Here is a 23,329-nt window from a genome sequence, read left to right on the forward strand (position 1 = left end):
AATGGAGGTCCAGCGCAGCCATCTGCCCCCACTGGTCCCATTCTGTGGCTGAGCAGCCCTACCCCACCTCAGCACAGGTCCCTCATTCTTGAAGTATCAACCTTCAGTTTTCCTACCGGGGATCCTGAGTCAGCTCTGGGAAAGAGACACTACATGAAGCCATCACAGTCCTCAAGGTTTTTCATGCGTTTGTCCTGTTCAGTCCAATAAAACCCCATGTGTTATGAGACACAGAGACATTCTTGCTTCTTCCACAGGCATATATTGTAAATAAGAAGCTAAAAAAAAATTCCCAGTTGCCAGCTGGGGTATGATACAACATACACTGCAGCCCAGAAGCTCCTCTGTTTCCTTGAAGGGCTCCACAAAGCCTCTCCAAACCTTCCTCACCAAGACGACGTCCACTCCAACTGTCACAGACTCTGCAGTGCGTGGGTTGGATAGCTGGGTCAGGGTAATTAACACATCTAAACTAAAAATGGCTGGGAAACCAAGCACTATCATCCTACTGAGAAACAGGCCCCCGGACATTAACTCTCCACATGAAGGCAATGGAGCAAGCCCACCTTCTGGTAAAGTCAGGACCACTCTGGTCTTACCTCAAGGTAGCTCACATGTGTTCACCACCAAGCGTGAAAAACACCCTGTAAATATCCTCTCCTCTGCCATTCATCTCCCTTTGCCTTGGTTTTGCTGTGCCAGGGACCCGAGGCAGAGGTCAAGGAGCCTCTAGCCACTTACATCACATAAGCCAGGCTCCTTGGAGCTTGAGCAATGTGGTTGTGGCACCATCACTGTCTCTCATGAGGCCCTTAAAAGTCTTTTGAACAAAGACAATGGCTGCTGTCCGCTTTTAGCATAACACTTTTGTGTTTTATAAAGTGTCTCATCTTGTTACCTTTCCTGAAAGGCAAACTGAGCCCTCAGAGAATCCTCAGGCTGATCCAGAAGTGCTAAAAAAGGAAAGAGAGCAGTGTTAGAAACATCAGGAATGTTGTGAGCATCAAAGTTACCTGATTAACAGCTTCCATGAAAAACAGCTCTTCCTCGGACAAGTCCAGCCTGTCTTTTTTAATAGCTTCTGACCAGGGTTGCAGTTCCATGGTGTACCCATGCATCTTCCACAAGCTGGAAAGAGATTTTATTCCAGCAAAATAATTTTCTGTAGCAGTCGGACCTCTCCCTGCCAGGGTCAGAGCCTGCTTTTATGGGAGTTGTGCAAGACACTATCTCTGGTCACCTTCGGCCCCAAAGATGGTTTTGGTTACCCTGTGTTCATTGTCCTGCATGAACTGGAAGGCTCCCATCAGGAGCAGGGGGCTCATCCACAACAGGAAGCCCTTGAAAGGGAAGGATTTTGTGGCATACCAACCTCAGCTTCTCAGTGTGATGGGGATGTGGTGCTGGGCACAACCCCAGACCCACAGCAGATTTTGGAGTGATACCAGAACTGTGTAGGTGTCCCACAAGCTGGCTGAGGCAGATATCCAAACAGATCTCAAGACAATCTCTCTAAATAGGTGTCAGGCTACTCCTTCCTCAAACAATTCTGGGCAGCCCCCTAAGAGATTTACTCCTCCCTCAGGACCCCACTAGCACCACACAGCAAGCAGGCAGCGATCACAGGCACTCACATTCCACAAACACACCTACCTACATGTGCCTTCCCCATTCCTGCAAACAGAGGAGGGGCTGGCTGACCTTCTAGTCCCCTCTGCTAGCTGGTCCACCCTGTGCTGCCAAGGTTAATCGCCTTGGCTTCTTCCTCACCAGCCACGAGACATTCAACACTCCCTCTCCTCATAAAAATCATCTGTTATTCCTTCCTGAGAAATAGAAGGGCTTCAATTCTGTCCCTGAAATGATGAATCTGAGCATTATATGATTTCAGATGCCTGTAATTCACCAACAAGCCCCTTCAGGGGGAACAGGGAAAAATGCAATTGAATTTATTCATGCATGAATATCAAATGAGAAAAAGAGAATGGGGAGGAGGGCAGAAGAGAGAGGGAGAGGGTGAGACACGATGGAGAAACAGGGCAGTAAGGAGAGGCAAGAGAAGCAAAACAGTGAAGGAAGATGAAGAGTACGTGCAGAGGGGTACAGGAGGACAGAGGCACATAAACACATGCTCAGGATAATCTGTGGATCATCCCTCATATCTTCATCCCAGGATCATGTCTGTTTGCCTTCCAGCACATCCACAGCATGCGGATAAACAGGCATTTGAACTCTCACTCAGACAAACCCTCCAATTTGACAAAACCATGCAACAAGCCTGGAAGGAAGGCACAGGGAAAGGGGCTGGGTGGGAAAATGGAGTCATGCCATTCAATACGTCACAAATTTGGAGCTGGTGAAAAGAGAAAGCCTAGGACAGCTCATGCTCCAGAGCAGAGCCTCCTCTTCCCCACACCCCTTCCCATCTGTACATTCTGGGGAGGATTTCCATGGCTTGCTGGTCCATACACCACAGGCATCCCCCCTGAGCGATAATTCCAGGCCTTGGGCTGGGAAGCTGTTGCCCTCCCTGAGCGAGGCCCTCCTCTCCACCATCCACAAGGGAAGGGACTGAAGATGGTCTCCTTGTCCTGCACCTCACAGCAGTCACAGGGCTCCATCTTCAACCCCCAATGCACTTTCAGAGAGTTTTGTCATCTGCCTGAGTGATACAGGTGGGCTCACTTGGAAGCGACCTGGGGGTAGATCACACCAGAGGTGAGCATGGCACAAGCTGGTCCTACCGTCACATCCAGAGCATTTCCAAGGGTCCCCCTCTGTCCTCGTTGTGATTTTTGAGAGGAATGGGAAAGTCCACATTGTTCCTGTCACTACCTGAGCCAGCAGCACTGGCTGATGAGTTCGTAGGGAAAGTATGTGATTCACTGCCACTGCTTAAGAGGCTGGACCAGGGGGGAGGGAAAAAGCAGGAAAGGGGAAGCCATATCAAAGCAGAGAGGCTGCAGGGATAGCTTGGCGAGATGCAGCTCTCCCCTGTGCAGGTTTGCAGGTGGCTGTGGGCTGATCCCCAGGCAGCAACCTACACTGGATTTAAAGGCATCTTCTAGCCAAGTCTCACTGCCTCCTGCCAGGCTGACCCAGCCCCAGTCCTTCTTGACAGCCCTGATGGCAAATCCTGCTCCCCTGCATGGCACACGGGAGCCAAGCTCTGAGAATCCTGTTGCTGTGGCCTCAGGAATGGCTGTGCCGCCCATTCCACCCTCCAGCTCATCTTCACAGTGCACAAAACTCCTTGGAGTTGGGTCCACTGTGTGCCCAGATTAGCCATGGCTGCATGTTGTCTAAGCTCATCCCCAGGCATGCATCGAGGAAGAGGAGCAGTCAGACAGAAAGCAATATTTGTCACAGTGCTCCCAGGCAGGGCATCAGGTCCTGCATCTGTTGCTGTTCTGGGTCTATGCTTGCTGCTTCCAAGAGACAGTGCCCAGCTTTTCCCACACCCTTCAAAATAGAAAGAGAAAAATAAAATGAGAGAGAGAGTGTAAGCTCTGACGTGAACCTAACTTTAGATCCAAGGGCTGATGACTCACTCCACTGGGGGAGAAGTGGCTGAGCTGGCTGTAGGTTTCTGTTTATATACCTCACTGAGCTAAATATATAGGCTGAGAAGTTCTTCTGTTCTGGCCCAACAACTTCAATCTGCATTTTATCCATCTAAATCTTAATGCTCCCTCCCCTACTAAATCTCTCTCTTTTCCCCCAGCATTGCCTTCCTAATCCCCTTTATGCTTGCTTTGTTGTAGGAAATTGAAGAAACACATGTCCCCACCTTCCACTCTGGTGTTTATGGTTAGACTGACAGGGGATTTCTGGGAAATGATTCAGTGTTGTGGCTCTTAAGCACAGCTCCTCACACAGATCTGCCAATGCATTTCAGACCTGGCCCAGTGCTCCCAGCCGTGGTGCTGGCAGTCAGATCCCATGATGCCTCCTGATCCCCTGGTCCTGATGGCTACACAGCTCTCAGGATGGACATCTGTTCCCTCCCAGGGATCCCTCATCCCATTGCTCCAGCATGGAGCTCCGCTCCTGACCCCACCCATGTGTCCCAGGGCTGGCAAGGTGCTGTCTTCTCCAGCCCACGGCCCTGGGGCATGATGCGACTTTGCCATCATGCTTCAGGCCCTAGCTTTCACACCATCAGGTGCTCCATAAGGAAGGGCTGACAGCCACTGCCAGCTATTCTCCACTTCTGAGACCAGAAAATGGACTTTGTCATCAGCAAAAGACAGCTCTGGGGGACCTCCACAAATCTTTTCACTTGCCAGAGCATGGGTAGCACTCCCAGCACCCTCCCTCACACCTGTGCTCGTATCTTGCACGTTCATGGCACGATGGTGCCTTGGTCACTCTCCCATTTGCCAATCATCGTGTTTCAGACATGGGCTGCAACCTGTCCATCAGCTGTACAGGAGGTCCAAGGGCCCACACATCCACTCCTCCCCTCTGCTGGGTGCTGCCATCCCTCCCCACCACCTGATAAACACAGCATCATCTTACACGTTGGTAAAGAAGCCCCTCCAAATGTGTAGCATCGGAGACAGGGAGAGCAGAGGCACTGCAGGAAAAGCAACATCCAGATGCCCAAACCTTTCTTAGCTTCCCAAAATTACAGGTCCAGAGTGGTGTAGCAGAGCTGAAATAGATGGTTGAGGACACAAGGATCATTTCCAGTTGCACTGAAGGCCACTGTGCATCTGCAAACATCTGCAAGATGGAATATCCCCTCACCTCATCCCTCCTCATCCGAAGCAGCAAAGAAGGGGATGGTGAAAAAAGAAGAGCTTAGAAAGAGGCAAGAGGGAAATTATAAATTAATTCCTCCAACAGAGAAGAGAAACAAAGAGTGTGTAAGAAAAAAAGGAATCTCCACCCCTAAGGGGCAGCTCTGAACTATGGCGGCACACAGGTTTCTAGATAAGAAACAAAGACCATTTACAAAAAGGTGGTTTTATGAAAAGTAACAGTGGAGAAGAAAAACATAATGAGAGAGTGTACCTTTGATGGAGAGGTCTCCAAGGGATGAAATTCATTTTAACACAACAGCTCAGTCTAGGAAAGGAAGATCACCTTTGCAGTTTGCTAAGCAGTTGCTGGGAAGAGGAGCATTGTGTTCAAAAGCCCTCTATGAACCTTCTCTAGATGTAAGTGAAGTCTGTGGGACCCAGTGGTGAAACCTGGATCTGAGGTTCCCCAAGGCATCCCTTGGGTTTGGACTGAGACTGTGGTACATCAGTCTCTAAGGGATGATCTCATACAGTACAGTACCTATTTGTCATCTTGCTCCAAACCTTCTCATCTTCACCCAAAATATTAGAGAGTTGATTTCCCAGCAAGCATCAAAGCTGAGCTATCCTGACCTGCTTCACCCCACTGATCATCCAAAGGATAACATGGAGAGTCTGCACAGATCATGCTCCAGGCAAGATCGTTTGGAGAGCATAAGCAATCTAACAAGTGTGTTTGCAAAATGCCTGTTGCAGAAGGACAGGCTCTGTTTAGGCTGAGGTCAACAGCATCCAAGAGATCCAATACCCTCTTGGCTCAGTTGTGCTCCTTGGCTCTGTCAGGCAGCCTCTGTCTGCCCTCACACAGCCAGAGGGAGGCCAGAACAGGCAAGAGGCATCCTCTGATCAGCAGTTACTCCAGGAAGCAGAGACAAAGGCAGCAAGGGCTAGGGAGCACCCCAGGGTAGACTGCAGTCTCCTCTCAGGCATGTTCACTGCTCCTTAAGAAAAAAATAAGAGAGAAAATCTGCACCTCAGATAACAGATAGTCCTTCTCATCACCCATCCCTCCCTTTGCCCTTAACTCTCTGAGGCTCTGTGCCATGTTCTGCACAGCTGCTTTGTCTCACCTGGCTTTGGAGCCAGGGCAAACGTCTGCACCCAGATGAGTGGCAGGGAGCAGCATTAGGTTGAAAAGCAAGAGGGCTGCTGGGGCCAGTAAGAGTAAAGGAAGAAGATTTAGTAAGGCAAAATAAAAAGAAAGGCAATCTTGTGGTGCCACCTCGTGATGGGTTTGCACAACGTAGCCTGGGCCAAGAAGTCCTGGGACCAAGGGCAGAAGTGGAAAAGTACTGAGCTGGAAGTCTATGTGGTTTAAGATCAACAAAAAGTGAGACCCTTTCACATTTGCTACAGCTCAGGAAAGGCATGACCTTGACTGAAGCATTGCTTTACCTGAGAGCAGCAAAAGCCCAGGGAAGGCAGTAGATAATTCCCAGCACAAATGATAGAGGACACCAAAAACACTGATGGATTCAACCTTTTTCCATCATACTGTACCCTCTGGCAGAGAAGCTTGTGGACTAAAGGCACAAAACAACACAGGAATGAAAAGGAAAATGTGTTTTTTATTGTAGAACTCACCACTGCAGTGGAGGGGAGGCTGCAAAGATGCCTTTTGCTGAATCCAAAGCATAAACTGGCACAACATGAAAGGCTTGAGACTCACCTGTTCTCCAACATAACTGAAAATTTATTTCATCCAATGATCCTTATTCTGGGCTCTGGAGCAAGAAGAAACAAGATCAAATCCCCGGGATATAAGCTTAGAGGAACCTTTCCCATTTGGGGTGATTATCTCCCCAACATTATCTCTTTCCAGCTCTCTCTGAAGCATGGGGCATACTGATTTCCCCCTCATCAGGGGGAATATGCCCTTCCATGTACTTGATGCTACCAGTGAAGAATTTTCCAGGTCTAGAAATTGTTGATGTACTTTCTTTTCTATTGTTCAAATACAGAACAAGGCATTTCCTCCAGCATATTTCAGCTGGAGAAATGTTACATAAGCACTTAGTTCTCATCTTAGGGGCAAGGGAACTGAGGTCCAGAGAAAGAAGGTGATCCATTCAAGATCACCCTGCAGAGCAGATGCAAATCTAGGTCTTCCCAGTCCCAGCTCAGCACCCACACAGTGGGTCATCCTCTACCAGCACCCAGCTGGGAGATCCCCTGGACACCAAAAATCATCAAATGGAAACCCAATCTGACACTTCAAGGTGTGCACTGCTGTGGGGAGAGTCAGGAAGGCGTTTCCTTCCAAACCTTCCATCATGCTGCTGTGCTTTTCACTGGGATGGGTGGTTTAATTTTTCTGTGAAGGGAGGGTATGAGCAGAAATTAAGATCTTGGAGTAAATCAGCTGATCCAATGTGGCATGCCCCGTGCTTCTAACTCTTCCCAAGTCCCACAGTCCTCTTGAGTATATTTTCCAAATAAGAAAGGAAATAGAAGAGACAGAAGGATATAAATATTGGAGGCTAAATTTGAGCTACAGCAGCGCCTGAAGGAGAAAAAAAGAAAGAAAGAAAAACAAAAAGAATCAGAGAACAGTTTATCAGATGCAAGGTTAGGAAGGGACAGGGGTTATGGTTAATAATAAGCCAATTTGCTGTTCTGCTCCCAGGCTAGAGCCCAGTCTCTCACTCCCCTCCCCCAGCTCCCCCATCGCTCCCATCCCGCCTCCCACCCAGCCTGTCGCTCACTCTTTCTGCTCTGTCACTTCGCGTCAGGCTGGGGATTTGATGCCAGGCTCCTGCCTCTTCCCATAGCTCCACACCACTGACCCAGCCATCAGCACAGGCACACTGCTCCCTGGGCTCACTGATCTGCCTGCCAGCCCTCCTCCAGGGGTGGGAAGGGAGTGCTCAGAGCACACCAAAATTGCAAGGGAGAGTTCTGCATTGGCTGACGATGCAGCAAGGGAATGGTCTGTCTGAGCACCCAGGGCTGCACAGGACAGCTGGAGCTGAAGGCCATGCACAGAGCCACCATGGTCAGCCAAACCAGTTTGTCCAGCTGATACACCCGCTCCAGTGCTGGTACCCAGGCAGTATCTGCATGGCTCTGCAGTGTGCCTTATATGTGCCCAAGGGCTGCTCAAAAGGCCTGGGCAAGGATAGCAGGGTTTATATCCAGCTTGCAGCACAAGCAGGCCTCTTGTCACCCTATCCTACCCTCTCTGCTGTACAGACTTTGATGGGAAAAGCCTTCTTCTCCTACTCTTAAGCCCACTGGGACACATGAGGTCAGACAGCAATGTGCAGAGCAGGCAGGTGCTAGTGGGTTGGACAGGAAGGAAAGGACTCCAGCTTTTAAAACTATGAGATGAAGAGTAGGAAAAGTTCCATGTGGAACAACTCCCCACAGTACAACAAGAAGAGACCCGCAAAACACTCTGTCTGCATGAGGACAGAAAAAACACATGGCTCCTTGTCTACATCAGTACTCCAGAGCCACCATTTCAAAGAGAAGATGCCTGGGTGTCAACTTTGTTTGGGGCAGCAGGGAGAAGGCCCCAAACTGGCCGTGAGCGTTTCAGAAACGCTCACTCTCATCTGCAAATCAGGCGAGCACAACACCATCCTCCTTAGCAAAAAGGGCTGCCACACAACTCCAGGGAGAAGGTTGCTTGCCTAGGACCCATGGCTACTAATTGGGTTGGCTATCAAGCTAACTAACTGGGGCACTCGGAGCCAAATACAGAGCTCTCAGGAGCCAGCCCTGAGCTGGGATAGAGCCATTGTTAGCCAAAGAACTGCTGTGGCATAGAAGGCACAGACTCTGTCTTCCACTCCCTTCCAGACTCCCTGCTGGCATCACTTCCTGGTGACGCTCCTCATTCCCCTTCCCTGGCCACCACGGGTCTGAAATGTAGCCAGGCAGAGAGCTCTGCTGCTGTGAAAGCCACCAGGGCCAGGAAGACTGTCTATGCCTAGAAATGCCCTCCAGCACTCACATATCTGCCTACACATGTGCACAAGCACTCACAGCCAAAACAAGGTCAGCCTGTGCCCACACAGGGGCATCTTCACATGTGCAGACATCACCGGTGGCAGAATGTCTCTCAAGCAAATGCATCCAGAGACAGGCAGGACTGCCTACCCAAGGAGAAGCATCAGGCAGGGCTTAGAATACCTGCATTTTCCTCCCAGCTCAGGCACAGGCAGGCTGGGCATCTCTGTGTGAGTCACCTTCCCCCTCTGTGCAGAGGGTAATATCTCAATCATTTTGCTGAAGTGTGTTGGAGCCCAAGGTTGAAATGCAGCCTGTAGGAGCCAAGAGCTTATTATATGTCCTGAGCACACACTAACTGCTTCTGCATGCGTCATTGCATATGAGTTGAACTTTCAGCAGTGAGGGAAACGAGGGAGGGAGAGCATGGGAAGCAGGGAGGGCGAGTGGGGAGAGAGGACAGGTGACATTTCAGCTGGGTACAGCAGGAGCAGAAGTGGTGAAGAGCTGCAGGCAGGTGGCTACCAAAATACAAACAAGTGCCAGCTAGGGCTCTCACAGCCACTGGGGTGAGATCCCAAGGAAGAAAGCAGCATAAGGAAAAGCAAGCAGGGAGGAAATAATTTTTAAAGCTGGTCACTACAGCATCAGTAGATGAGACCAAGGCTGAGGAGAAGACTTCAGCCAAAGCAGGTAGGCTGAGCCTACAGTCATAAGTCCCAGAATACTGTGTTTGGGTCTGATGCTCCCCAGCACAAGAAAGATGCAGGCCCACTCAAGCAGGTCCAGAGGGGAGCCACAAAGATGCTCCAAGGGCTGGAGCAGTCCCCTATAAGGAAAGGCTGAGTTGGAATTGTTCAGCCAAGAGCAGAAGGCTCCAGAGAGAACTTACATCAACCTTCCAGTACTTAAAGAGGTCCTGCAAAAAAGATGGGGAGGGACTCTCTACCATGGACCATAGTGATAGGACAAGGGGTAATGGCTTTAAACAGAAAGAAGACAGATTTAGATTATATATTAGGAAGAAATTCTTTACTGTGAGGGTGGTGAGACACTGAAACAGGTTGCTCAGAGAAGCTGTGAACGCCCCACACCCCTGAGAGCATTCAAGGCCAGGCTGGATGGGTCTCTCAGCAAACTGGTCTAGTGGAAGGTCTCCCTTCCCAAAGAACTAGATGATCTTTAAGGCTCTTCCAACCCAAACCATTCTATAATTCTATGATTCTATAAGTGGGCAAAAAGAGGATGAAGGTAAAGACAGGTGCAAATGAGGTATCAGAGGAGAATGAGTTTCTGCTAGCCCATAGAACAGACCAGGGGAATAAAAAACTGTGGGGATAAAAAACTGTGGAAGGGTGAGATTGGCAGAATCTTGCTGTATCATTTTCATGTGCTGTTTTGCACCCTGGACAGAGGAAACAAAATCACAACCCCGCAGGTATGTTGGCTGAGGGGACCTGAAGGTTGATTTCAAAGACAGCCACCCAGGGACAGTTCATCTGACTGAAAAACTCCCCAAGTAGTAGAGTGGGTTTCCACTGCTGAGATGGTTTTCCAAGCAGCATGGGAGCTACACAGAATGAATTGAAAGGTTCTCCGCCCCTTAGATCAAAGGAGACACACACTTTCAAAAGGAGACGCACACGCACATAAAATCAGTTTTCCTTTAGACACCTTTTTGGCTCACATCTAAGCCAAGACTTAGCTAGAATTAATTGCCTTAGTGAACAGCAATGCACTCCAATCCAAGCCTTGTGAGGCATATCTGATGAATGACTTCGGTTGTCTCGGAAAATGACACGCAGTCAAAGTTGTATTTGAGGAGTGAAGGATAGCATGCCTCTCCATAAGGACTTACAGTTCCACGGGTGATGGACAGGTTTTCTTCCATCAGCTTGAGAGTGATGGGGGAGGAGAGCACAGCACTCCTCCAAATAGCTGGGAGAATCATGCCACCATGAGCAGAGATGCAGAAAGCATGACCTACCAGAAGGGTACTGAGCAAAATGAAGCTGTTTAGACTGTAGAGGATCAAGAAGGGGTGCAATAACCATCTTCAAATACGTACAAGTTTGCTGAAAAAGGAGAAGAGTTCTCAGTTCTTAGTGTCCACAGCAGACAGAAGCAACAACAGGCTCACATTGCAGTACAGGGCATTTAGTGGTAAGGAGGGCAAGGCGTACAATGCTCAGGCTGCCTGAGGATCATCCTGCACTTCAGGGCTTTGAAACCAGGCCAGCCCAAACCTCTTGGGAACAATGCATGCATTGATCATCCTGAGATGAAGTCAGTGACATCCTGAGGATACAGCCAGGCCTGTCTTCTATGGGTGTCTAATCCCAAATGGCCTATGGCCACCACCACGATCAAGTGTTGCTATTGTGGTGCTTTTTGTGGAGAAACAGCAGCTGTTTCTCCCCTGGCCATTTCTTCCTGAGCAATACCCATTTATTTTGTCTTCCTGAGAGTCTCACAGAGCCCAGCATGTGTTTGCAACACTTTGTGAATAATAACACTCATATATCTCCAGCAAAATAAAAAACTGGGTCAGCTAAGGCATATGCTTGTGTACATGAGGAGCAGCCAATGCATCTGCCAATGAGCCCTACAGTGCTGCAACATCCAACCCACCAGGCCCACAGGGGTTATAAGGCAGTGTGCCTCCACAGGGGAAAGAGGGGAGAGTTCATCGATAACTGGGAACAGACAACTATTTTAGTGACATTTCACAGGTGAAATCATGAATAAAACAAGACCTGAGAGAGGGTTCTAACAAATTGCTCATACTAATATCCTGGCCACTGGAAGAGAGGGAGTGAATGTGCAATTACCCCAGCTCCAGAAGCTGCCTCCAGTGCCTCTGATTAGTGTGCTTGCATATTAGAAAGGGCTAGGTGCAAATAAAGCTACATACCTACCTACTGTAGTGTGCAGGAGGGTGGCTAAGGAGGAACACTCAGAAGGAAAAAATGAGTCAGGAATGTAGGGGAAGAGCAAAGACAAGACAAAAGCAGAGCACACTGCAATACAGAGACTCTATTAACTCAGAGGAATTTAGAAAGAAACCAGAGTCCTGGCTCACAAGCTGGAGCAGGCTCCACACAACTGGTCAGAAAGTCACAGGCCCCTCAACCCATAGGCTCTCCACTGGCTGCAGCTCGTGTATGTAGATGCCAAAGTAACTGCACTGCGTTAGAGAGAAGCAAAGCTTGGGATGCTTGCCAAGAGACCAAGATGATGAATCTTTGATCAGTCCCTCCCCAGCAGGCAGGACCTTCAGCCACCTCCTGTACACTCATGTGCATGTGCACATCTATCCCTGCTGGGCCAAAACCCAGGCTGAAGTCACACCCTCTGTTACAGACAAAGATTTTTGCTGAAGCAAGGGAGCCAAAATGTAGAGAGAAAAAAGCCTCAGCAATGGGAGTCATGGGTAGGAGCTGCCCAGCTGGCCATTTCTCTTCCTGTATTTTACAAAGCCCTGGTGATCAGCAGTGGGTTCTGTGAAAATGCTCTGCTGTGTCATCTCAGCATGGCCCCACATCCTGCACATTAAGGTACAGCCCCCAAAAGACAGAGAGCTGTGTGATTTTACCCATTTCCCCTCAATCATCCCTGATCACCTCAGTGAAACTGGCTTAGGCCAGTCCCCTCCCTGAGACATGGATGGGAGACAGGAGAGGGCAATTGCCGACTTTAATGTGTCCAGCAATAATCAGGCTGGCAAGGATGTACAGAGCAAAAAATCAGGCAGCAGGAGTACACAGGCAGGGAGCCGGAAATAATTACCATGATACTGTAACCAGAAAACACAAGGCCAAGCTATTTACCATACTAATTAGTGTTTATCCCTGTTTATGGCTCCACATGGCAGTGGGATTGGAGGCCTGATTGGAGGTGTAAATGCTTAAAGGAACAAGCTCTGGATATTAGAATTAGACACCAGGTCAAGGGAAACCTTCTGCTGAGCAGAGGACAGGGAGAGCTAAGCCATGCACCCCTCTTTTCCTCTACCAGAGAGCTAGAGTGGCTGAAAGGAAGACCCAGATGGTCATTCCAGAGCACAGTTATGGGGAAGTGCCCAGAGACTGCTACATGCTATTTATCTGCTAATGCATCTCCATATCTTCATTTCCCTCAGGTCTTTTTCTCCTACACTGTTTCTCTTGGATGCTGCAACCAGATTAAAGATTTCCCTAAAGTGTTCCTTAATGTTCCTCCTTCTAAACTGAGTCTGTTTCAACAAAATAAGACACAATTTTCCTTATATTACAGCAGAGTTATTTTTCCAAGGCAGTTTTCCTGTATCTTCCCCCCTTCAACATCTTTTTCTTTTTTATTTCTGAACAGATTCAGAGTAGAGGCACAGGAGAAAGGGAGGGATCTTCCACAGTTTGCCTGGTTGCCACTGACAAAGGTGAGCATTGGGATGAAGATTCAGGAGCTTATAGCAGGACCCCCTGCTCCAAACCCTGGCCCACTACTCCCTTCTGTGTAATCTCCCACTGGGATGTTCTGCCCAGCAGCATTCAGTCAGCCTCTACTGCCTGTCCTCACCACTGTCTGCTACAAAGCTGCCTTGACAACAGCAAGAGGTAGCTGAAATATTTCCCTAACCATTTTTTTAATTTGTTTTAATACTGTAGGCTATGTCAGAGGGAAATAAGCCTCTGGAGGTGCTGCTCATGCTAAGGAAAAGTCTGAGTGTTCAGGCACTGGGCACTGCTGATCTTTTCAAGCCTGGGTCTGTCACCCCATCCTGCAGGGGCTGATTCACTCTTCCCTTGCATTGCTCATTGCCCACAGAGTCTCCCCCCTAGAAGCCCTGCAGCTGGTCTTTTCTCTGCCCCTTGCACTTTATTCTTCAGCTCAAGGATTAAAACAGTGCCTGCCTCTCTCCTGTGAAGCTCTCTCCCAAAATAAAATCAAAAAGCAGTGTTGGCCCCAATCTGTCCTTGTATCTTCCCTCCATGCTACATTACCAGACGCTCTCAAGGAGCTTGGCATGTCCTATTTGCTTCCATTGAGGATGTGATATCTGAAAACCCCTGGGAGACAATGGCTTTCCAGTCTGGAGAATTTGCCTCCCCCTCTGCATCAGATGTGTCAGAGCAGCATTTCATTTACCTTTTCCAGTGATTTTTATCGGTCTAGTTATTAATGAGGAAGTTTAACCCACTCCTGGGCAAATCCCTGAAAGTCAAACAAATTACGGTGAGGGGGGAACCACTGTGAGGGAAATAGTCTTAAAGTGAGACAAAGTCCAAGCAGGCAGTGACCCTTTGGTGCATAAAGAATGATCCCAGCTCAGCTGATTCTGTCCCCTGCAAAGGCCTGTGGGCAGCCTGCCTGCCACCAGCATGGATGGCTGTGCACTGTAGCCATGTCACTCTCCCCAGCTCTCCCAGTATCAGCACCCTGCACTGCTGTGCTGAGAAGCCATGGCAACCATGGCCACCTCAACACGGTTTCTAAACACAGCCATGGCCAAATCATTGGTGCCTATCTGGGAAGGGCATTTAATTTCCCAGATAAAAATTAACTCACTAAAGGTATTTGAGTCTGTTTTTCTGATTATCTGCTTCTTTCCCCTGTCCTTGTCCTGCAGGATAACATCCTTATTTGTCCAGTGCCCAGACTTTCACTCTTCTCACCCATACTGTCCCCATCATCATCATTGCACTGAAGGACTCCACCACGCTCCCTTCACAGTCCTGACACCTGAGAAATTGCCATCATGAAAGGAAAATAAACTTCTCAAGGGGAAAAAGTGACTACACCAAAACCTCACTCTCATCCTTCAGAGGGCTGCTGAAAGCTGTCGGAATTCTAAACCTCCCCTCCTCCATGCTCTTGTCACTTTAACAGACACAGACATACCTATAATGCTTCCTCTACACCACCACCCTTCCAACCAGTGCTCCCATAATGCCAGAAGATACCACAAGTGTACCTGCACTTACATTTTGGCCACGGGCGAGGGGAACCCAGAGCTGCTCACGCAGTGCTTACCCTGGCTCTTGTACAGCTGCGTGAGGGAGCTGAGCAGCTCCTCCATTGCCACCGGTCTGTACATAACACACCCTGACACACAGCAGCTGTTGGCCCCGTGGACCATGTCACAAATTTGCACGCCCATATGTTGGCAGCTCAAGCAGTACAGACCCACACCTTGGTTTGCAGGATTCAAGAGGCAGCTCTTCAACTCTCCCAGTACACACCTGCTCCCTGGCAGACAATGCTCCTTGAGATTCCTGGTGTCCTACTGCTGCACCAGAGGCGAGTGCTCAGTGTCAGTTGTTCCTAATGCCTGTGTGCATCTCCCAGCCTCGGTACAGTTGGTTCAATAGCCAATCTCTGCTGGGAGGCAGCTAAGGGAGAAGGAGAGAGAAAGAGAGGAGTGAAGGGGAAAGCAAGCAAATAAAAAAGAGAGCAACGTGAGTAGGAGCCCGTAAAACAGAATAACACTGCCAGGCAGAGCAGCAGCTGAATTGGCTGTGACAGGCAGACCCCCTCTGCACCTGGGATTCAAACACAAGCTTATTTTCCTGGTTTCTTTGAGAGACAATGAGTCCTGACTACCTGTCAACGTGTACCCAGGAGATGTCACCAGCAGAAAAGGGGCCCCAGGTGCTCCTGACCCACATGGATGACACAATTATGAAGGCTGAGGTCACAGGTTACATTTCTCAGAGATGAGCAGTGAGGAGCTTAGAGGGAAAAGAAAAAAAATGAGCAACAGCAGAAACCAGAGATCCAAAACAATGCATGTGTCATGACTTCTGGAGTTCCCAGAGGATTCAGGACAGCTTTGCCTCCTGCACAGCTCCTGTTCTGCTCATCTGAGGGGCAGGGGAGCAGTTAAACAATGTGTGCCTTCAGATAGACACACTTCTTCCCCAAGTCCCAGCAGGTTCACAAGTGAAGACATTCACTGTCCTTCCTCAGCTTGCCAGCTTGCTGAGGGGCCATGAAGGACATATTCCCAGAGAGGTAAGGTCAGGCTGTGCCAGGTCTCCTAAAAAACAAGCTACACTCTCAGCAGCCCGATAGGACAAGGGTGTCAAAAACAGCTGCTCATGTTCACCCATAAGGGCCCAAGAGAGGATCTCCTGAAGAAGACCAATTTCACCCTACAGCATGGCTCCCTTTCCCACCGCTGGTAGCTGGTGGACAGCCCCAAACTGAAAAGCCACCAGATGGTATTTTTAGCCTCCCTTCTTGGAAGGAGCAGAGCAGGTCACAGCATATCTCCTGGTGAGATACCCAGCCACTCCTGTGCCCTCTCACGTGTCCACACAAAGGTTCCACCTGTGACTCAGCACCTCCCCCTGCCTACTCCTCCTCCTCAAACCACCTGCACACCCTTCACTGCTGCTATAGGCCAAGTAGCTGCTTCCAATTAAAAGCTGCTGTTCTCACCAGTTTTTTTAAATAAGAAAAACGTAACAGAAATTTAATTTAGTCAATGACCAAGTGACAGGGTGTGGAAATGAGCCAGCGTTGGCTCAGGTTCTATTAGGAATGAGCTTGAACCAAGAGCTGTGGGACAGGATGGGGGAGCTGCCTGGGGTAGCTGAGGGGGATCTGTACAGGAGGTTTTGAATCAGGGTCTCTTGAATCGCCACATCTCCCAACCAGATTTCTACCCTTGCCCACCTCCAGCACTATGTGTAAAGCCTCCAGGCATCCTCCTTCAATAATCCCCATACTCCAGTGAAAACTTCCCGTCCCATCCCCACAGCCTGTAAGCAGCACCTCTTTTCTGCCCTCTTCCCATCTCTTTCCAGCACTGCTGCGACTAGAGCCCCATCAGAGTTGGCAGCCACAGGCCCATCAGCACAAACTGCTGGCTGAGAGAAAGGGAGAGAAGCAGAGGAGTCTTGGGGGCCCGAGAACAAGACAGGACTCGTGAGTCATCCCCTGCATACCCACAGCCCCCGCTGGCTACCGCCAAGCTCCAGGAAGATGCTGAATATTCGATGAAGGGGCTTTTTTTAGATCTGCTGAAAATGGCAAGGGAAACTCCACTGACAATTTTTTAAAAAATAAAAAAGGAAAGAGAAAGATCACAATCTCATCGCCACAGCCAGGCTTACACCTTCCCCGAGGATATGTTAGAACAGCCAGGGGTGTGAGAGGAAAGCAGCCCATGGCGATCTGTTTCTGGCAGGCTGAGGGAAGGGAGGATGAGGGAATGGCTCTGTGAGGGTGCAGTGTTACCATCCCCACTAGTCTGGATGGGTACAGGTGCACAGGCAGCCTGGGTTTGCAGGTGAAGGGACAGAGCACATGCTGAGGGAAAGCATCACCTGGCTCTGACACCTCTGCTAGAGGTTTTGGCATCTCTGTCCTGGTTGCCACTAGAAGACTTCATGTGGGAAAGGCAAAGTTAAAAATGATATTTTGCAGTGCCAACCTGTAAAGCAAGGACAAGGCTCACTGGTTGTTTTCACACAGTGCCACATGAATCACTAGAGTGTGGAGTGATAAGGGACTACATGGAGTCAGTGAGTCTGTCTGCTCTTCCCCCAAATCAGTGAGGCAAAAACCACCTCTTTCTAATGTTAGCAAAGTAGGCATTTACTCTTTATCTTGGAAAGCTCCTTCACATCAGCTGACATAGGGTTAAATCTTCCCAGTCAGTAAAACCTCAGCCCAGTAAGAGAGGAAGCTTCTGTTGCACTTGGTGTGCCTGTCAGAAGGAGATGTGCACAAACACTGTGTTCTAAAGCAGAGTGCTCGGCTGGGCAGGTGGAGGAGAGGGTGGGAGTCAGGAATTTCAGGCAGGGATGTGAAGCAGACGTTCTGGGCTGAAGCCCCTCAGCTCAAAGGAAACAGAGTGCCACCAGGATGGTGCCGGGAGTATTTGAGTTTCTCAGAGCAGCTGAGGGAGGGGAGGGTACTTGTGTGTGTGAAGGAACAGTGAGGAAACAAGATGCAGAGATTTACAGAAATTACAGAAATTTTCTTTTCTCCCACTCTCCTCCGCCCTATCATTCTCTCTTCTCCACTTTTTCTTCTGGTCTCTGTCTCACCTTCTGTCTTTCCCCCTGTAAGCACTTGTTGGCAAATCTTCTCCAAAACACAGTTATTTTGAATCTGTGTTCCTCTACATCCCTTACAATATTTTCTCTCTCATTCTCAGTATCTTCCTTGCTGCTGAAGCTGATCAGCTTAATGATGATAATATTGAACATAGTGAAATGGCTTCTTTCACACCAAAACCAATTATTCATTGCTCTGCTTTCAGGTACCAGCCACTTTCATGCCTTTCCTTGTCACTTCAGATGAAGAAACCTCAATCACCTTTTTTTATTCCCCCCTACCATATTCTCCACTTGAAAGGGAAGAACAGTCTCTGTCATATATTTTTAATCTGCTCATTGAGAAAGCCTGAGATGTAAAATGGACTATTTTAGTCCTATCCCTCATTCCCAGTCAGATGTCACTCTTGGGAAAGCCAATCTCCTCAAGTTAGTGGCTTGCCTAGTGTGGAAGAAGCAAGTCCTCCTGTAGCGGAGCAGCAGTACCTGAGTCTACCTCTCCTTGCTTGGGATCTCCCTAGGTTGAACTAAAGCCTGCTCTGAATGTTTCCTCCTTATTTTACTGTTAAATGGATGATAACAAGCCTCCAGGCTATCCAAGTCAATTATATTCAACAGAAACTGCAGCTTGCACCACCAGGTTCATAAGACCATATCTAGATTTTACTATCAGCAAATCAGATTCCCAGGGCACAGGAAAAAAATCCCCTGACAAAACCAGGATGAGGTATCAGATGATTTTGTAAAGCTCTTATCAGGGATGGGGAGCCATAAAACAGACCTACTCTTGTCTTTCCTGCCCAGCTGTCACTGTGGTTTGGGAATTAACTCACCATGCTTTATTTATCATCAAAATTTTCAGTCAAGAGCCAAAACAGAGAAGCACATTTTTCCTCTGTAAAATGTACTCAGCCATATCTCAATCTCTCTCAGCATTTGCTTCCACCCTTCACTTGATTCACTTAAACCCCTTCACTTGATTCTTAAACAGGAGGGAGACAAGCTTCAGGAGTTCCATCTGTACTTGGTAAAGGGAGGAGGAAGATATAGATTCACACCATCTTGACATAAAAACAAACAGAGAAAGGAGCAGGGCTCTGAGACGGTGGCATGGGGAAGACTCTACTCATCGTGCACCAAGGATGATTAACATGGGGAACTCACTGCTGAAGGACATTGCTAGTGCAGACAGCTTGAGTGGGCATTTAACTGGAGGTGAGCAGGCTTAAAAGCAGAGACAGAACTTAAACCTTCCAGTAACTGTGGCAGCATCTAAGGGCTTCCAGGTGGACATTTGTGAAGTCATTAGGGATCTCTTCTTCCTTCTTTCCTGCCAGACACCTCAAAAGAAGCACCACATGACGGGGTCAAATGGGAAGGATTCACTTCCTTCTGACAGACCTGTGCACTAGCTCTTCCCCTTTGGTGGAAGTTACCTGGAGACCCACACATATTTACCCTGTTAGAACAACTCCGTGAAGAACTTCAGTGATGCCCCAAATTACCTAGGGGGAAAGTGCCACAATTCCTGGGGAAGGGTGCTGTATTTCAATTACATGGACATATTTGAGAGGGATTTTGAGTGAGCTGCAGTCCCACCTATTCCAATTCCCCTCCCTCAAGCTCCTGTTGCCATGGCAATGGTACTGACAATTTCAACGCATAAACCCAAATTTGCATTTTAATGGAACATAATTAGAATGCTGAGATAAACGATTCTTCCTCGATAAAAGGTAACGTAAACGCCACATCTCACAAATATGCTCTACCAGCAAGTATTGCACATAGACACACCCACAGCCTATACATCTCTGGGCTGTGGGAGCTGGGAAGTTGCTTTCAGTTCCTTCATGCCTAGCTGGGAAGTTTTAAACCCACCACAAAATCACACAATTTCCAGGATAAAACATTAGAGTTACCAGACGTTTGCTGCAAACTGACTGTATCACCTCCTGGCTGCTGTCCTCTCATGCTGTCCTCCCATGTCCAAGCAGGATCACCCCGTATCTGCTGTCCCAACACTGAAGCCTGAGATGCTCTCTGTATGCTGACAGCTCCCAGGGGCTCAGTAGCCCCTGAGGTATCCCTGAGATGATACCCCAAGGACGACAAAAAACCTCTCCCTCTCCAACTGTCCAAATATTTATTTTCCTTTTGTTTTTAGCTAAATTTGTCGTGATATGTGCTCTCACTTGGTTTTGTGCAATATGCCCAAGAGTGTATTCTCCAGCTCTTGGATCAGGAAAGGAGCACTGTGTTAGCACCTATCCCACACTGTCAGCCGAGAGGCCAAGTAGCTACAAGAGGGCAGAAGGAGATTTTAAAAAAGAAATGTTTCCAAGACATCTCTCTTTACTTCAGCAGAAGGCAAGGAAAGGGAATGGAGGAAGGGGAGAAGCTATTATGCACCAAATATGAAATCAGAAAATGAATTTCCCCTGCCCTTGAAACAAGCTAAATTCAAAGCAGGCAGCTGGCAGGAGTGAAGAGAGAAAGAAAAAAATTAAAAATAAAAAAGGAGACAACAGAAGAAAAGCAAACAAGTGAATCAGAAAAGCTGCAAACTGCCTGGAAATTTCATTTGGCTTTTCAATTGGGAAGTGAAATGATGCATACTTGGGTAGGGACAATCACACCTGAGAGAAGCTTAAAGTAGCAGCAGCCCAGACCAGCTTCTCCTGACCTGGCTGAATCCCATGGGGTCACCCAGCCTTCAGGGGACTTCAGGCAGCTCTGCGAAGAAAGGGAGGGCACAGGAGTCACCTCTGCCACAAGGCAGAGTCCATCTGCCTCATCTCACCTGCCTGGGCTGTGAAAGCAAAGCCACATGTCCTGCTGAGCTGCACTGACAGGGCACCACTGACACTGAGTTGCTATCTGCTAATGCATCAAGTAAATGACGCAGAAGTTGCTCCTCAGAACTCTGTGGACTGGATCTGTCCATTTTTTCCTGCAGAGAGCTTTCCAAGGGGTCTGCTTCATGTCCTGCACCTTCTATCAGCACTGGCTAACCAGCCATGTCATCTCTATTAGATCTGTATGATTAGGGCCCAGAGGGTTCAAGAAACTTCCTGCTCCTCCTTCGTCATCCCACACAGTAGTCCCACAGCCCTGTGGAATCCTGATTCCTCCTCCAGGAAAATCTTCTAGTGCTACTCCTCTGGGCTGCACAAAAAAGAGCATGACTGCCTCTCACCACTCTCACCATCCCAGCTAGCAACCCCATTTAATCTCTCTGCCCTCCTTCATTTGCCAGAATCAAATATTAATTGGGCTGCACTATGATAAAGCGAATGTTAATGTGCCTTGGCGCGTGAGCAAGTGGAGCTGGATTCAGCCTCCAGTGCAGCACACAGGTGGAAGAGCATGGCAAGGTAAACCCATTGGAGAAGTCTCTGGGGCTCCCCACCAATTTGGCCAGCCCCAAAGGCTGCAAGTCCTGGCAGTTCGGATCCAGTTGCTGTCACATCCTCTTTAGCACTGATGCCCATGCAAATGCACACAGCCAGGCTGCACACACACACAGTCACCTAGAGCCATCCGAACCCCATGCAGTGAACTGGCTGTGAGAAATCAGCTGAGGAGCTCACACACTGCACATGCCATGGCACCCTCTCCATCCATGTAAGTACACCCAGGTAGAAGCTCACGTGGATGCTAACACATATGTGGGGTGCACCCTTACCCCAACGCAAATCGTGGTGTACCCAGAGAGACAAGAGGCCGTACATCTACACACAGCCAGACCAAAACGCTTCCCTGGAGCTGATGGCTTTCCACATAACCCTCATTCCCTTGGTTTGGGTTGCAGTTGATTAACTTAAAAATAAAACAAATGAACTCTCCTAAATACCATCGGTGCCACTGAAAAGGTGGCTCATGGGACATTTATTAGTTAGTTACTCTCCCTTAGGACACAGTTTACAGGTTCTGCACAGTAGGGACTTCTCAAAGGTTGGAGACATGATCCTAGGGTCCAGTTTACAAAGTTTTAGCAACAAAGAGTGGAGTAAGGAACATAAGAAAGGAAAGATATGGACTTTTGAATTGGAGGAACTCAAGTGCTAGGAGCCAAGATCAAGAGATAAAAGGCCCACCTTGCACTTATGCCCCATATCTTCAGCAAGAGGGGCCCACGACTGGCTTGCTACCTGTCACTTGGCTTCCTTAGCAAGAGAAAAGACCAGCCTCTGGCAAGCCTCCCTCCGCCATTCTGCCCCACCAGCTTTGGGGGCTACCACGGTGCCTCCCAGGGGTCCTCTCCACAGCAGCCCTCTCAGAGAGGCAGCATCATGGCCACTTAGAGTACAAAGGTGTGCTGGGGCCAGGGCTACACATGGGTGATGGCAGATGGGACAGTAAACAGTGATCCAGGGCTGAACACTAATTAGCAAGAGACTTGCTGCCACACCGGTATGTGACCGACAGGAGATGAGCACGACTCAGGCCAGTCACCCTAACGCCCTGATAACTATCATACAGGATGAGTGCTCAAAGGCAGCGGCATGGATTTGCACCCCAAAGCCCCCATTCATCTTGCTGGTTCTGTTCCCAAAACTTGTCAGGGATGGGTAAAAACCTACAGCAACTCCACGTTTGTCCTGCAAACCTCTTTCGAGCCCTCCCCCTGCTTCTGGCAGGGCCTCCTAAAACTCATCACGCGTCTCTCCTGGCTGCGGTGCTCGTGCAGGTGAAACTCAGCCTCACAGTGACATCTAGTGAGGAGAGCCCTAGTGGCACCATGCACCCGGTGCTAGGAATGGCAGCCTGGCTTCGTCTCCCGCTGGCATTTGTTCCCCGGACTTCAGGAGACACAGGCAGAGCAGGAGATGTGGCCCTGGAAAAGGCAGCCTGGCCCGCAGGGGTCTTATGTCGCAGCGCTTGGGTGTTTGGTACCCAGCACCTCCAGGGCTGCCCCTGCACCCCAAGAGAGTGAGAGCCCCCCAAGTACACGTCGGTGGATTCTCAGTGCTTTCTAAAAGAGTGTTTTCTACCCTGTGCTGAGGAGAAATGGATGACGAGGGAGAGGAGAGGAGAGGAGAGGAGAGGAGAGGAGAGGAGAGGAGAGGAGAGGAGAGGAGAGGAGAGGAGAGGAGAGGAGAGGAGAGGAGAGGAGAGGAGAGGAGAGGAGAGGAGAGGAGAGGAGAGGAGAGGAGAGGAGAGGAGAGGAGAGGAGAGGAGAGGAGAGGAGAGGAGAGGAGAGGAGAGGAGAGGAGAGGAGAGGAGAGGAGAGGAGAGGAGAGGAGAGGAGAGGAGAGGAGAGGAGAGGAGAGGAGAGGAGAGGAGAGGAGAGGAGAGGAGAGGAGAGGAGAGGCAAATATATAATTTAGAGAGACTCAACTGCTGGGAGTCAAGAATAAATAGTAGAAAGTCAGGTTGTTGAACTGTCACCCTCCCACAGCCTCAGAAATTGCGGATCCTGTTTGGAGAAGCAAAAGCAGTAAAAAGAGACAGCAGTCAAGGAAACAGGGAATAAGACAAGGAAAGACAAAATACAGCTATTAGAGAGATAGAGAGAAA

The 23,329-nt window shown here is 49.0% G+C and overlaps 2 long non-coding RNA genes across 2 annotated transcripts; both read right to left on the reverse strand.

Annotated features, from left to right (window-relative positions):
• Positions 1-1,918: 1,918 nt before the first annotated feature.
• On the reverse strand, positions 1,919-5,381 carry LOC138104706 (uncharacterized). The gene is made up of 3 exons (XR_011148229.1): positions 5,020-5,381; positions 4,522-4,657; positions 1,919-3,462 (listed from the first exon to the last, which is right to left on the reverse strand). It is a non-coding gene; the product is annotated as an uncharacterized lncRNA (long non-coding RNA).
• A 4,918-nt stretch (positions 5,382-10,299) lies between these two features.
• On the reverse strand, positions 10,300-16,026 carry LOC138104707 (uncharacterized). The gene is made up of 3 exons (XR_011148230.1): positions 15,345-16,026; positions 14,984-15,133; positions 10,300-10,837 (listed from the first exon to the last, which is right to left on the reverse strand). It is a non-coding gene; the product is annotated as an uncharacterized lncRNA (long non-coding RNA).
• Between the last annotated feature and the right edge of the window lie 7,303 nt (positions 16,027-23,329).

Source organism: Aphelocoma coerulescens, chromosome 1A (genome assembly GCF_041296385.1).
Source record: "Aphelocoma coerulescens isolate FSJ_1873_10779 chromosome 1A, UR_Acoe_1.0, whole genome shotgun sequence".
In the NCBI taxonomy this organism is placed as follows: Eukaryota; Metazoa; Chordata; class Aves; order Passeriformes; family Corvidae; genus Aphelocoma; species Aphelocoma coerulescens.